This window comes from Coenobita brevimanus, chromosome 66 (genome assembly GCF_032717465.1).
Source record: "Coenobita brevimanus isolate Jiangsu-jjx chromosome 66, ASM3271746v2, whole genome shotgun sequence".
NCBI lineage: Eukaryota > Metazoa > Arthropoda > Malacostraca > Decapoda > Coenobitidae > Coenobita > Coenobita brevimanus.
In genome coordinates, this window is record NC_137019.1 from 8027605 (window position 1) to 8044061 (window position 16457).

The 16457-nt window shown below is 42.6% G+C and overlaps 1 protein-coding gene across 1 annotated transcript in view; it reads left to right on the forward strand.

Moving 5' to 3' along the window:
• Positions 1–16457, forward strand: part of Syx18 (syntaxin 18) — a 258696-nt gene that overhangs the window by 208031 nt on the left and 34208 nt on the right. The window contains exon 2 of the mRNA XM_080276661.1: positions 3835–3921. The gene's annotated coding sequence lies outside the window, so the exon portion shown is untranslated. The remainder of the gene's footprint in view (positions 1–3834; positions 3922–16457) is intronic.

Genomic DNA, 16457 nt, shown 5'->3' on the forward strand with positions numbered 1-16457 from the left:
GAACAAATGATGAAACATGGTAATAAAATCAATCCTTATCCCACAAAACTTTTAATAGTGATTTTTGTCAGCATAAACGCGGTTTAAGTGCTTGATATAATATATAATGCTTATAATTTACTAGATTTGATAATACTTTTATTAACATCATATTAGAAGCTGTGAATTAGAATCATGCTATACATCCATTTTTACTTTTAAAATTAAGAGAAAATTTCATTAATATCATTATAACGATATAAAACCACCAACTACCCGACAGAGTTGTACTCAAGGAAGCTCTCTTCCCTCATGTTATAATTTGTTCTTCCATTTAAATAATTCACTAAAAATGAAGGTAATTTCTTTCTTGTCTTTTCTATGTCCACGGTAGGCAATAATGCCGGTTGAGCATTTAGCCTACCAAATACTGTACATGCAAAATAATCAAACACAGGATAAACTTGGACCACAGTTAATTATCGCATATAAATATATTCTTTTGTTGATATTTTTACTGGTAGTGGACCTTTGATTCAGGACATGCTATTAGTAATGCGTGTATAATTTAAAAGCTATTCCTATTCGCCAGGGCAAGTCCACTGAGCTCTAGCCTATGGAGAAGCTTACTCATGGGCAGTGCCGCGTAGTTGTGTAGATGTGTGCCCGCCGCCAGGGGACCAGGGCAGCGCTGATAATGTTTATGCACCACACCTGATGCCCTCGCCTTCTGAAATCAGCAGCTGAATCCGGAAAATATAGTGGCGTGGCCCGCTGCTCTGCTTAAAATATAGTGCCATGGCCCACTGCGCAGCTTATGGAAGCAACAACGAAACGGAGACAGCAGGCTAAGAACATAACGGAAGCAACGAGTACGGTGTTTCAATCTGGCGGCCAAAGTCACAGGCTCGCCGTAGAGATAGCCTCTATCTCTATCTCCGTCCCGGGCGTATGATTTTGGCCGCCATATTGAAACACCAGCACTCAAATTCAAAATCAAATGCTTTATTTCCGCTAAGCAGTGGTTATTAATATAGATACACTCGTCGCTTATAATTCAAAAACATACAATATATGGATTATTTTTTCTCTGTGGGTACATTTAGCCAATGAGTATAAAACAACGCCATAGGTTGCTGCACAGGACTTACCCTCTATGGCACTATCCATGTCATGAAACCGAATGTCCAGAAGGCCGGAAGAAACATGGAAATATCTATAAGAGAGTGTGAACAGAAGAGAGTAAAATACGCGCCTCCGCCGCCGGACCCCCCACCCCGCTACGGAGCCCCAGTCCAACCCCCATCCCAGGATGGCACCACTGCGAGCCAGGTGAGTGCGGGACTGGCCCAGAGCAAGACGGGCGCCTTGGCGCCCCTAACTTGAGTCCCTCTTCCCCTCAACCCGCCCAACTGTGACGTCGCAGTAATGCGACACTACTTCACGGACGGAGCAGCCCTCACCAGGATTGGGGTGGGACTGCTCCAGATACAGTCCCAGGCAACACCGCGGTAACGGCCACCATACGTACCGGGGAGGGAACGGCCACCGTACATCCCTCAGCTACAGCCACATCTGGAGACCGCCTCGGTCACTCGGTGTGCTAGCTATTGAGCACAAACCGGCAGTCAAAGGCAGGAGTGGAACCGCGACAATGGCAACCGTACATGTCGGGGAGGGAACGGCCACCGTACGTCCCTCATCCACCTCCTCCTCCTACGGGAGTAAGCCCGCGGCAACGGCCACCGTACGTCCTTCTGCTGCTGCCCTTAGAGACTGTGGAATCGCAACAACGGCCACCGTACGTGTTGGGGAAGGGACGGCCACTGTACGCCCTTCGTCTGCAGTCTCGAGGGTTCTCCCGGAGGGGAAGGCCCCTTGAGCGACCGGCTAACTACCTCTCGGCTGCGCGGGACGCCCTTTTCTCTCTCCCTCCAGGTGTGGTCCCCCGGAGGTGTTGCCATTCCAGGAGTGGTGGTGAGGTCCTGTTCCTGCCCTACAGTCAGTTCCTGGACGACGCCGACCCCTGACGGACGCCCTGCAGAAGAGGTGCCGCAGTCAACCCGACGGCGCCGCACCCTGTAGGCGACCGCAGCACCAGGTCTCCCAGGGCCAGCCTGCGGACCCCAAGGCAGGACCGCTCAGGCTCCACTCCCCGTCGGCCCTCCGCCCGGAGTAAGAAGCGGCAAGCCCGACTCCTGAAGCTGCTCAGCCGCAGTCTCGAGGACCATCTATCAGGTCGAGGCCCCCAGACGGAAGGGCCTCCCTGCACCCCAGCTACGATACACGCCCGTGCAGTGACGTCCCCGAGAGCTGTGCCGTGCTTCCTACAGGAGAGCTCTCCCGAGGGGCCCCCTCCCACTCCCGGGCGTCACCTCTACTAACCCCAGGCATATGCAGTCCAGTGACGACACCTTCCACCTCCCGAATCGTGTCAAAGACTTGGTGAACATGACGGTTGGTGTGACCAGTAAGACAGAAACAATACACTAGAAAGTGACGGTCAGTCAATATGAACAGTGAGACAGAAACTATACATCAGAAGGTAATGGTCAGTGAATGTCAACAGCGAGACAAAAGCGATATACCAAGATTCCAGTCCTAACTAACCCAAGGTACTGTGTCTATACCTAAGCCCTACGGAACCAGGGAAACGTATCAGTGGCGGCCCGAGGCTAACTAAGAAGTCAATAAAGACAGAACCTGCAAACAGTGTCGCCGCGGCTGACATTCATGTGCGTCGCAACTCGGGTACAGACATTGCGCCTACGTGATATGTATGGTAGTACTGATTAACCTGGCGCTTCACGTCATCCATATGTAGCGTACCCTGACGAGTATATTAAATGGAAATTGTGCATTAACTCTAACACCTATATTGTGCCCTAGTGACCTGTCATATCTATGTATTTACTGTGCTCGTGGACACATTGTACCAATAATAATAACTGTCACTTTGTCCCTTCCATATTCAGTTTATCTTTGCTTATGTATTGTAAGGAGTTTGGATTAAGATAATAGATGCGTTAAGGTATACTACCGAGTTTTTATGCCCTGTTCCTTTGTGAGTGTTCTACTTCCGGTCTAGAAAGAGGACCCCGCTCAGTCGCTGGTGTTTTTAGGACGAGAGGCCGGACTAAACACACCCAGCATAACAAAGAGAAGGACATAGAGAGAAAGACTGGAGATAAATGGGCCCGTTTTAGTGGCCTCATTCATGCAGGGAAACTGGGGAAGAATCTTCCCGTCCCACCCCAGGGGGACAGTAATGCTATAGAATAGCAACAAGATACATTTCTTACTTGTGAAATGTAATGCTATCTCTGATGAATTCCTGTACCCATTTTTGCATCCAGAAGCTGCACAGCTGACCATAACACTATATAATACGGAATCATGGGCTGCTTTCAAAAACCCAACGAACACCTCAGTTTAAAAACCATGGGCATCAGGCGTGGTGTAACATGGCAGGCTGCCGCTACAGCGCACTCCTGGCGGCGGCTACATAAATTATGCTGTGTTATCCATGAGAAAGCCTCTCCATATTACATAGCTCAGTGGGAGATAGCCCGCTGCCTAACCATATTATAGAGTTTAGACCTTGCTGTAGAGCTCAGTGGGTAAGTCCCATCGGACCAAACGCTTATGCTCTGGAGCCGAATTTTATCTATGTATATGATAAATTATTATGTAAGCATCAATTTTTATTTTTGCGGACCTTTCAGAATCATTTTGAAGTTTCATTTTCTTATTTTGAAATATTACTCTCAAACTCTTCCGCAATAGTTGCCCGAACATAGGCTGGACCGAACCATATCACAACACTCACGGCAAGAAACAGCTGATAGGTGACAGGTCTGAGTTTGATGTCTCTCAGCTGAAGCTGAAGGTATTCAGCGAAGGAGCAGTTTTATTGTGGAATTCTGTACCTGGAGCATTAAGGTAAGTATCTACGTATTTTTTTTTTACCTGGAGCATTAAGGTATCTACTATATATATATATTTTTTTTTTACCTGGAGCATTTAGGTAATATATATATATATTTATATATATATATATATATATATATATATATATATATATATATATATTCCTGGAACATTAAGGTAAGTGTCTGCCTAATTTTAGTTGCTGATATTAATGGTTATTTTTCTTGATTATGGTATGTACAGTACATGTTTAGGTGTAGCAAGCTTGAAGTAGCTGTTTCTTACCGATTGGTATTGAGTGGAAGAGTAAGAAAATTTCTTGTTCTGTTCCCACTAAATTCTCAGTAGAATATTATGGTGAAACAGCAGGTGAACCCTCATGCATAAAGTTTACAGTTGTATTTTTTCTCAGCGATAATGTGATTATCATTGTAATGGCTTTAAAAAGTTATGGATATACATAATTTTGAAGCTATCAACTCTGCAACCTCACTACTTTTACGCACAAACTGGCAGGTGGTCATCCTGCATGTCAGATTTTCACGTTGATTCAGCACCAAAGTCACTCCGTTTACTCACCTGAATCGTTTGTCCCTCCTAACCTAACTAACCAGAAGGACTTGAGGACAAATAAGTTTTTGGTCCTAATCGACATTGTCCTCTGTAGGGCACTACCACCGATGTCAGCAAACCTAACTTTAATATGGTAACTTCTTATTGTAGCAGAATTTGCATATCACCACATCTCTTATGCACCTGCATATCACAAACACTGCACAAAATAGAGTTACCTCCTACACCTTTGTGGCAAACTGCACATGGCCACATTTCCTTTGCTTTGACAGTACTGCCATGAGTCCTGGATACAGTATCATTTTTTTATCCGCATTTACTCTGAAGCCCTTGTACCTCATTCCTTCTCTCCACTTCCTGAAAGTTTCCTTTGCCTCCCTCGCATTGTCTGCTGTCAACACCAAGTTATCAGCATACAAGATTTCCCATGGGAGTCCAGTTCTGAAGTCATGTGAAAGTTCTCCAAGCACACAATAAACAATAAGGGGCTTAAGACTGACCCCTGATGTATGCCAGCATTCATGGAAAACTCATCACTCAAACACTTGGGTGCGAGTACCCTCGTACATTGCCACAAGTACTTTAACCCCTAAAACGCGGCTGTGTACAGTCGTTCTCCCCCGAGTGGCGGGGTTGTATCGCGGTCTGAGTACCTGTAGGAAAATATTCGCCAAAAATCAGAGATTAACCCTAGAACATTATACTTGGTATGGCAGATAGTACTTACATTCAGCTTTCTCCAGAGACAGGTGTTGAGCCTTCATGGACTACCCAAGGACTTGTGGAGACTTGCAAAGTTGGGTAACCAACCCGGTTTCCACTCTACCACAGCCTCATTCTGTCACAGTAAACTTTATACTACAACGTAAAGGTAGTTAGGAATCCGTATTTGTACAATAAGCACTGAAAATAAGGCTAAAATCAACGGAGCGTACGGCCGACATGCACTGTGGCGGCGGTCTTCCCGTCACTCAACAAACATTTCCATTTTGACAGCTAAAAACATGTATACTACATTATTTTCAATCATATTACTTCCCAAAAGATCACCACGGCGCGCTTTTTATTCTGCCTTACGTCCGCCACTTTATTCTCGTTCCTGTCGGCCGCTTGCACTGACTGGGAAGAGCTAGAACTCGCCATAATCTCACTTTGAAAGCCTGCAGTAAACTGACGCTAAACAGAGGCAAACCGTGAGAAAAAAAGCTAGTGTTACAACTGGGGAAACAAGCATTTCCTAGTAGCATAAACTGCTTGTGAGAGGAGATCACAGATTTACAGTTCTGAGCGCTCAGAGCGCTGCCATGTATCACAGCCAGGCTGGCCGGGCCGTGGTGGGGGGGGGACGGGGGGAAAACGCGATATTTGGCAACAACTGAGGTCAGTAGTACAAAGGTAAAGTATGGTAGTTGTAGCTAGAGGGTGGTGGTACTGATAGACAATACCAGCTGGAGCCTGCTTGCCCGCGGTTATTCAAAATTTATTAAAATCACAAACGCGACGACCCGCCGTCCTGCCCTGTTGGCCGAGCGTCGCAAACGCGACGATCCGCGTTTTAGGGGTTATCCAGCCTCTCCTTGATCTCAAGCTTTGTCATTTTCCGCTTTATCACCTCCGTAGGAACTGTCAGAGCCCTTTTTATTTAAAAACAAAGTACTGTACAGCTCCCTCTTGTTTCCTGTATATATATTTTTTCTTAAAGCTTTCAGACAATGAATATTGTATCAGTGATCCCTTTGCCTGGAATAAACCCAAGCTGCATCTTGTCAGTATTCACTCTTTCCCTTATACCATCCTGTACTCACCTGGTAGGGCTACTGCACCAAGGGGCACATGAGGCACCTGGAAGAGCAAGCAGCCCAACACAAACGGCACTCCAGCCAGAACAAATGGAGCATATCAGAAAGTAATAACAAGATGGCCAGTTGAAAATCTGGAATTGATTATATAATCAGGAGAACTTACATAGGAATCAAGAATATTAACATTAGTAGACTTTGTAATGAGTGAGACTGTCAGTCCACTGTGAGGAGCTACTGAGGGGAAAAGAGAGTATTATGGAGGGCATGGGAGGGTTTAGCTTTAAACTGAGTAAGGGAGGATGCCTCAACAGCTTCAGTAAGAAGGGAGTTCCAAGTGGAAATTATATGGCATGAAAAGAACTGCCTTTGAGACTCAATCAGTGAACAGGGAACACTCTGCACTACCTTAATTATGTAGTACAAAAGTTTTAAACTTTTATAATTTCCTCTTTCCAGGGCATGACCCTTCCCCTTAATTAGTCACAGTCTGTAGCCAGTCACCTGGAACAGCCCACTCCTATACTGTATCTCCTGAGGCCTTCAACATTTCAGCAGTCAACCCAGATACCCACTGCCTTCCCTCAATGAATCCCACTGATTGCCTTACTGACAGTAGCAGCATCAGGTCAAGGGCCTAACACTGGATCCGCATACTCCAAACCTTCCCTATTCCAGACAAGCTCCTCATTCAGCATCCGATTATAATGCTGTCTCCAAGCATCTTTATGGTTCTTACTGTTCACCACTACCTTTCCTTCATCATTCTTCACACATTGCACACCTGTGATCTTCCAGTTTTCTCTCGTCATCAGTTTTGGCACCTTATATACCACATTCTCCTTTTGGCATTCTTAATGCTTTCCAGTAAAAGATTGGGAATCAGATTTTGCCCTGTTTACCTCGTTGCTGGCTGTGCGCATGGCAGTCAAGTATTCCTCTCGCCCTTACTACCCCTTTTCCATTCCTAGAAAATTCTTCTTTACTTCTGAACAGTGACTCCAGCACCCTCATCCAACCACCATGTTACCCAGTGTTTTAGTGAGCCCATTGTTCAATAGAATCAGCACCTTATCATGCTGTAGAAGGCATCTCTTACTGCTTGGTTTTTCAACTTCCATGTTTTCCCTCTGGGTGCATAGGTCCCTTTCTTCATTATGCACTCCCTTAATACCATGTCACATATCAGCATTTTGTGTTGCAGCACATACTCCTAACTCCCTATAACTTAACATCCTTCACCAACTTCCTATAAGCCCTCCTGACCAGGAAATAGTCTGGTCACTGTTACCCTCGGACTTATTTGTAATCAGCATACTGTCTCTCTTCCTAAAAAGCATGTTGCACACAGTAATGTTCATTGCATCCCCAAACTCCAATCCAGAAAATGTTTACAGTTTGATAGTATTTTTTCTTCTGTACATTTTACCTTGATAATCAAATTAGAAGAGTTTTAAAGTCATGGAAATGTATCATTTTGGCATTATTAATAATATAACTTAACTTCTTTGGATCGATGACCTTTTTTTTCCCTTTTAATTCTTCATATCACCAGATTATGTGGTCAGCTTATGAAGTATCTGTGTTAGTGGAGGTATTGATGAAGGCTGTATGTAGCCTACCCCTCTTGGTTTGATAAGTGTTTCCTGATCAGAATTATATTGCCTTGTGGTAGCAAGGATAAAATGTAAAAATGTGTCTTTGGATGGAAGGGATTAACTGTTACATTATTCTAAATTAGTAGTTGAGTATTGTACCAAATAATTCGTCACATTATTCATAGCAGAAAAAATATTTTACCATGTGACTTTTGTTTTTCCTCTCTCTCTCTCTCTCTGTATGTATATACTATATATATATATATATATATATATATGAAATGAAACTAACAACGGTGGACAATTCATACCAGATATCAGTGGCTATCAATCACTTGTAGGAAGCACACCTCTTCCTAGGCCACTACTTTTAACTGATGATCTAGGAAACTAGAGAAATGGATTTTAATTAAACTTTGATTTTAATTTACAATATATAATTTTAGTACATGCCTCCTGTTTGTGTGCATGCTGTTGATTTTCTAATAAAAGGCATCAGTGTGCATACATATTTATACATATAGGCTTATTTCCCCACAAGAATATTTTCATACCTTATACGACTATATATATATATATATATATATATATATATATATATACATATACACACACACTAAAATCTCAAATTTCGATGGACATATGTACCTAAAAACCGCATCTAAATTAAAAACATCGAAATTTAACCTGAACTTCTTATGGGAGAAATTAGTTTGGGTCTGGGGCTTCCAAACCTATCTCTATCTATCTATTGCCAGACGCCTCAATCCCGTTTGGGGTGGCCACAAACAAATCGCCTCCAAGTCGCCCTGTCCCCCGCCATTTCACTGCCCTGCTCCCAACTCACACCCCCCTCTCTTATGTACCTCTCCACCCCATCCCTCCATCTCATCCTCGGCCTCCCCCTCCCTCTTCCCCCCTCCACCTCACTCACATACACTCTCTTTGTCAGTCTTTCACCCTCCATCCTCTCCACATGGCCAAACCACCTCAGTGTGTTCCTCATAATGCTTCCTATCACATCCACATCCACACCACAACGCTCCTTTATATCCTCATTCGTCAGCCTCTCTCTCCACGTGACTCCACAGGCTCCTCTTAAATAACTCATTTCCACTGGTCTCACTCTTGACTTGTGTCCTTCCAACAATGTCCAAGCTTCACTTCCGTACGTTAGAGTTGGTATCACAATACTGTCATGTAGTAACTTTTTCACTTCCATGCTCACTTCCCTGTTTCTTATCACTGCTTTCAAGGAACCAGCAACCTTTCTTCCCTGCTGTACCCTTTCAAGCACTTCACCCTCCAAACCTCCATCCTTACTCATCACACTACCCAAATACTTAAACGTACTCACATTTTCCAATTCCTCACCATCCAGCCTCGCTGTACATTCACTAACTTCACCTCTCTCAAAGACCATCACTTTACTCTTCCCTACATTCACCTTTAGGTGAAATCATGATTTTTTGCCCACACCCCCTGTAAACTTTATGAACTATAATTGTGGTTAACCCGCCCCGTCCCATCGACGTATGGGTACGATGCAACATTTTGCATTTGCCAGTCCCGACGACGTACTGGTACGTCGTGCAATTGCAAGGTCCTTAATTTGCACAATTTTCAATTTTTGCGCGTGATTTTTCGTAAGTATACACGGGACACCTTCCTCTATTCCTCTACAAGATGCGAAGCAGGGACAATGCCTTATACCTCATAATCTCCCCCTCCCCCCCTCACGCCATTGTCTCGGTGATTCACCTGTTACCAGTGACCTGGCCAGTAAAAACATTCAGGGCCAGAGTGATTCCCCAATCGATGACAATGTGGAGGACAAAGTTTACATAGCATTAGAGGAAGAAACAGTCAGAAATAATGATCAGGTAATGTGGCAAAAGAAGGTCAGGTATGGTGATGAGTTAGTGAGTGAAACAATGCTTATAATGCCTATATTACTGTTTGAAAACCAATATACTCTTGTACTACATATAAACTCGTACCAAGTAAATAAATAAATACTGTTTATGAGTGGTGTGAAACAGTTATCCTCCAATAGAACTTGTTTTCTTTGGTGCCAGCCTGTTAGAAAACCCAGTAAAGTAAGGAGGTACTGGTACCTGGATCGAGTATTTTAAACCTCAGGTGAGCGATTTCTCTATGAATTTTCGATGTTTCTCACCATAAGCGGAGGTTTTAGCCAAAGCAAAAATTTTCGAAAATACCTCGGGATTGGGGGGTGTCAGATGCGAAATAGCTCGGGACGTGACGGGTTAAGTAACTGTAGTTCTGCATTGTATTGCCATACTGTCAGCAAGTGTATGCAGTACTTGGTGTATTTCTGCCCTTTCCTGTACTGCCATTTCTCCTTTGGCTGCAAAGATTTAGAGGTGCCAGGCTGCTCTCGTACATCACTACATTTACCCAATGAACCACCCTTGCTTGCCATTTTGAAACAGGTAAGTTGCAACGAAAATACAAAGAAAATACATACAACTGAATTGCAGTGAAATGCATGTCCACATATGGTTAGGGTCATACTTTTTCTTTTAATTTTCCTTCACTTCTAGGATTTTGGTTCGCATAAAAAATATTATCTTTGCTTGTTTTGGTTGGAGTCTGGCCCTGAGAGCACATGTTACATACGATATTAGGTTAGGTTCATACTTTTTCATATAATTTTCCTTCACTTCTAGCATTTTGGTTTGCATCAAACATATTATCTTTGCTTGTTTTGGTTGGAGTCTGGCCCTGAGAGCATCGAAATTCGCGAATTGGCATCGAAGAGTAAGGTAGGCAGACCACTCCAAAATGCATCAAAATTTCATTCATCGCATCCCTACGTGTCAAGTGGGGTTGGTGGAGGATTAGTGCCCCTCCCTGTAAAACAATTAACTCTAAGCCCTTGACCACCCCGTTTGGGATACATGGCGTCTGGCAATGGATGGATGGAATGGAATTCTAAACTGTCGAAATTTGAGATTTTACTGTATATATATATATATATATATATATATATATATATATATATATATATATATCATCATCATCATTATCAGCCATTACAAGTCCACTTTTGAACAATGGCCTCTCCCAGCCGTCTCCACAAATTCCTTGACTGAGCCAGTCTTTGCCATGTTTTCCCTGCAAATTTCTCTACCTCATCACTTTACCTCCTGTCTGACATTTTCCTGCTATGCTTGCAGTCTCATGGTGTCCAGTCAGTCAGCTTTTTGCTGTATCGGTTATCCCTTATTCTTGCTATGTGGCCTGCCCACCTCCATTTCTGTTCTTTTATAACTTCTATAATGTCTTTGACTTTAGTCTGCTCTCCCACCCTAGTTGATCTTTTCCTGTCACTTAAAGATATTCCCAACATTGACCTTTCCATTGCTGTCTGAGAATGGATTAGTTTACTGTATTTTCCATTGATTTTGTCAGTTTCCATGTCTCACAGCCATGTGTCGTAGCAGGAATTATACATTCGTTGGATACTTTTCGGTTTATACAAATTGGGAAGCTACTTTTCATAGTGTCTCTATGTTTGCTGATAGCTTTCCAACCAATTGTAATGCATCTTTTTATTTTGCTATCATGATCTCTCATTAATTTTAATTATTTATCCCAAGCAGCTGTACTCCATGACTTCTTCAAGAATTTCATGGCTTATTCGGCAGATGCTTTTTCGTGTACAGTATGTGCATTAAACATTAGTTTTACGCTGGTTCATCTTATTCCTCTTTTGAGTCTTTCTCTGTTCAGGTCATTTAATATTTCGCGCAGTGTCTCTGATGTTTCTGAGATAAGGACAGTGTCAACTGCGAATCTTAAATGGTTTTGCTTTTCTCCATCAATGTTTACTCCTTTGTTTTCCTAGTTTGGCATTCTGAAAATTCTTTCTAGATATGCTGTAAATAATTTTGGTCAAATTGTATCTCCCTGATGCATGCCCTTCCAATCTTAATTTTTTACGAGTCTTTGTGTGATTTAACTGTAGCAGTTCCCTCTTTATATATGTTTTCAAGAAGTTTTACAGTGTTCTTATTTACTGCTTGTTTTCACCGTGAATTTATAATTGCTATGTTCTTCACTGAGTCGAAAGCCTTTTCGTAATCAACAGTGCCTAAACATATTGGTTTAATATAGTGTATTCTGTAGTTTTCTCAGTTAGCTGATTCATTGTGTGTAGATGATCAGTAGTCAAACACCCGCTTCAGAATCCTGCCTGTTCATGAGGTTGGTTTTCTTCTGATTTTGTTGTTATTCTGTTGGTAAGGAATTTAGTGAAGAGTTTGTAAGTTACTGATAATAAGTTAATGGGTCGATCGTTATATATATATATATATATATATATATATATATATATATATATACATACACTGGTGGGCAGCGCAAACTAAGAAGGACCTTGCGCAAGCGCAAAGCGCAATCCACAGTTCACTACCTTGCGCAAGCGCAAATGCGCAATCTGACAAATATTTAGCTTGCTCAATGTCGCAAAGCGCAAGCGCAAACCATTTGCATATATTTTTGGGAATTACTGAAAAATATTGAGATATTTAAATAAAACAGCATACCTACTGACTTACTTTTATTGATTATTATTATTTTCTATTATTTGTAATTTGCGCAAGCGTGCAATCTAATATTTAGCTTGTGCAATGTCGTAAAGTGCTAGCGCAAATCATTTGCATATATTTGTGGGAATTACTGTAAAATATATATTGGTATAATTAAAGAAATTACTAAATTAGCAACCTGCCCACCACCTGCAGTGACTGAGGTGCAGTAGGTCATTGTCCGGGAAAAACAGCCTATATTTACCAAGGTATTGGCAAAGATCATGTGATTACTGTATCATCAATCTCTCTCTCTCTCTCCGACAGAGGAGGGAGGGAATGGAGAATAAGAGAGAGAGGAGGAAAGGAATGGAGAATAAGAGAGAGAAGAGGGACGAAGTTTATGCCTTATCTCCTCACTCAAAGGGACGATCCTTTGCCATTCCCGTACTTATTCTCTGTCTGTCTGTCTCTCTCTCTCTCTCTCTCTCTCTCTCTCTCTCTCTCTCAGAATAATGCTCTTTATCTCTCTTTCTTTCTCTTGTCTTGTCAAGACAATTTATTAATTCAATATAGATATACAATAGCATATGTAATTCGTTACAAAAAATAAAAAATCATGAAAACAGAGTATTTAAATCAAATATCCACAGCCTAATAAATTATTAGGCTGTGGATATTTGATTTAAATAATATGTTTTAATGGTTTTTGTAAGGAATTGCATATGCTAATCTTAATAAATAATTATTTACTGTTATTTGCTAATAATAATCTATCTATCTATCTATCTATTGCCAGATGCCATAATCTCGTAAGGGGTGGTCATTTGACTTTGAGTTATTTGTTTTAATTTAAAAAAATATTAAAAATACATTATCTCTGTTGAAGCATAATAAGAAATGCCACTACCCCTTTCCCTCCCGCCTCCCCCCACCAACCCATACTCACGACCCGCCCCAGCCTCCCCCATCCATTGTCCAGCCATGCGGGAAGCTCCCAAGACCACGTGTCCCCTGGAAGACCACGTGTCCCTTGGATTGCAAAGTGCGCAATCCACAGGGCAGGTGCGCAAGCGCAAATTTAGTTGTGCAAGCACAACTAAGTTTGCTCTTGCACACCCTGCCTTTTCATGCGAGCAAGCGCAAAATTGTGCATGGTCTCGTGCGGTGCGCAATGCGCAGACAATATCACCGGAGCGAAAGAGTGCGCAATTGCCCTTTGCGCAAGTATTTGCGCACCTGCCCAGCACTGTATATATATACATATATATACAGTATATATATATATATATATATATATATATATACTGTATATGTGTGTGTGTACAGTAAAAGCTTGATTAACCGGCATCCGATGCATCGGACATCTGGATACCGGAATATTTTCGATCCCATGCCTGTTCCTTCCACTTCTTCAGCTTCTGACCCAGTTCCTTCCACTTCTTCAGCTCCTGACCCAGTTCTTTCCACATCTTCAGCTCCTGACCTTGTTCCTTCCACCTCTCCTTCTCCATTGTCTGAATCCTCATCTCATCCTGATGATCCCCCTATAATTCTTGATTAGTTCTGTACAGTACAGGATAAAGTAGTGTATGCAGCTAAGTTTTCAAGATTATTTTGCCCTGTAACATATGCTAAATTATTCTTCAAATAATTTTTGGTAATGTTTGCTAGTTTGTGTTCAGTCCTGTACAGTTCCTCTTGCTGTCTTTTTTGTATATTGTAGTGTACATGTGCTGTATCTTACCTGTACTGTATCTAATACTGAATAATGCACTTTATGAAATAAAGGAGCGTTGTGGTGTGGATGTGGATGTGATAGGAAGCATTGGAGGGAACACACTGAGGTGGTTTGGCCATGTGAAGAGGATGGAGGGTGAGACTCTGACGAGGAGAGTGTATGTGAGTGAGGTGGAGGGGGGGAGAGGAAGGGGGAGGCCGAGGATGAGATGGAGGGATGGAGTGGAGAGGTATATGAGGGAGGGAGGTGTGAGTTGGGAGCAGGGCAGTGAAATGGCGGGGGACAGGGCAACGTGGAGGCGATTTGTTTATGGCCACCCGTTATGGGATTTAGGTGTCTGGCAATAGATAGATAAATGAAATAAAGTCCCAGGTTTGGTCTTGTTTCATTTGTTTGACCTCCCAGAACATTTTTAAGAGTAACATTTGGTTATCCAGAATATTCCATATCTGGAATGGAAGAATCCCCATGCATTCCGGTTAATTGAGCTTTTACTATATATCTATCTGTCTGTTTATTGCAAGACGCCTTAATCCCGCGAGAACTGGCCACAAACAAATCGCCTCCATGTTGTCCTGTCCTCCCCTGGCACCATTTTACTGCCGTGCTCCCATCTCACACACCCCCTCTCTCATATACCTCTCCACTCCATCCCTCCATCTCATCCTTGGTGTCCCCCTCCCTCTCCCCCCCACCCCCTCACTCACATGCTCTTTCCTTGTCAGTCTCTCACTCTCCATCCTCTCCACATGGCCAAACTGCCTCAGTGTGTTTCTCCTCACGCTTCCTATCACATCCACATCCACACCACAATGCTCCTTTACATCCTCATTTGTCAGCCTGTCTCTCCATGTGACTCCACATGCTCCTCTCAAATAACTCATATCCACTACTCTCACTCTTGTGTCCCTCCAACAAGGTCCGAGTTTCACTTCCATACATTAGAGTTAGTATCACAGTACAGTATTGCAGTAACTTTTTCACTTCCATGCTCACTTCCCCATTTCTTGTCACTGCTTTTAAGGAACCAGCAGCCATTCTTCCTTGTTGTACACTTTCAAGCACTTCACCCTCTAAACTTCCATCCTTACTCATCACAATACCGAAGTACTTAAATGCACTCACATTTCCATTTCCTCCTCATCCACCCTCACTGTCCATTCACTGACTTCATTTCACTTGAAGACCTTAACTTTACTCTTCCCTACATTCACCCTTAGATTCCGTTTCTTACACACTCTCCCAAACTCATCCACCAAGCCTTGCATCTCCCCTTCGTCATCACTTAACAACACAGTATCATGTGCAGACAACAGTACAGGGAGTTTCCAAACACTGCCCTGTCTCATTAGGGCCACTCCAATATCCACTGCCGTACCTTGCATCTCTTTTATAACCCCATTCATATTCATATTGAACAGCCATGGAGACATGACACATCCCTGTTTCAATCCAACATTTAAGTAGAAAAGTTCACTCAGTTCACTATCCACATGCATTGCAGCCTTAGCCCCCTTATTTAACCCCTTAACCGCGGGGCGTCACTTTCGTGACGCTTGGGAGCAAGGGATCATACCGCGGGGCGTCGCTTTTGTGATTCTGTGTTATTTTGAATTCACCCGGGCTTTCAAGTGGGGGCTTGTATCATCTATCAGTACTGACAATGTCCAACACTAGTCAGCACTCCTAATCTCATCTGTACTCCCATCCATTGTTGACAATTTAGCCATTTCTCCCCGTTCTTGACTCCCCACCCAAACCCCCCTCCATTACCCTATCCTCTCGCCTTTCCCGGCCATGCTACGCTAAGTAAATCTTCCCTGGAATTTTTCACTGATTTCATCCATTGAAATAAGCCCTATGTCCTATTCTTATACCAAATAATATATACAAGAAAGAAATCAGGTAAGTGAGAGTGCCATACACCTGGAATTGGCTAATTATCACCTGACAACACCTCACGTGCACTCGTTCGCTAATTTTCGCTGTTTTTTTCCCCTTGAAATATGCTGTATAATCTATTTTCGTAATAAATATACATGTAAGGAGAGAAGGGAGAACCCTAAGTGATATTTACATTCACCTGGAACCACCTAATTTATAATGTATTGTCTAGATTTCCTGCCAATCATATCAGTGCTACACAAAGCTGTTTCAAGATTTAACATTGGTAGCTCTGATTATATATCTCCTAAGTAGTCCTCTAATCTATTTTCGTAATAAATATAAATGTAAGGAGGGAAGGGAGAATATTTACATTCACCTGGAACTACCAAATTTA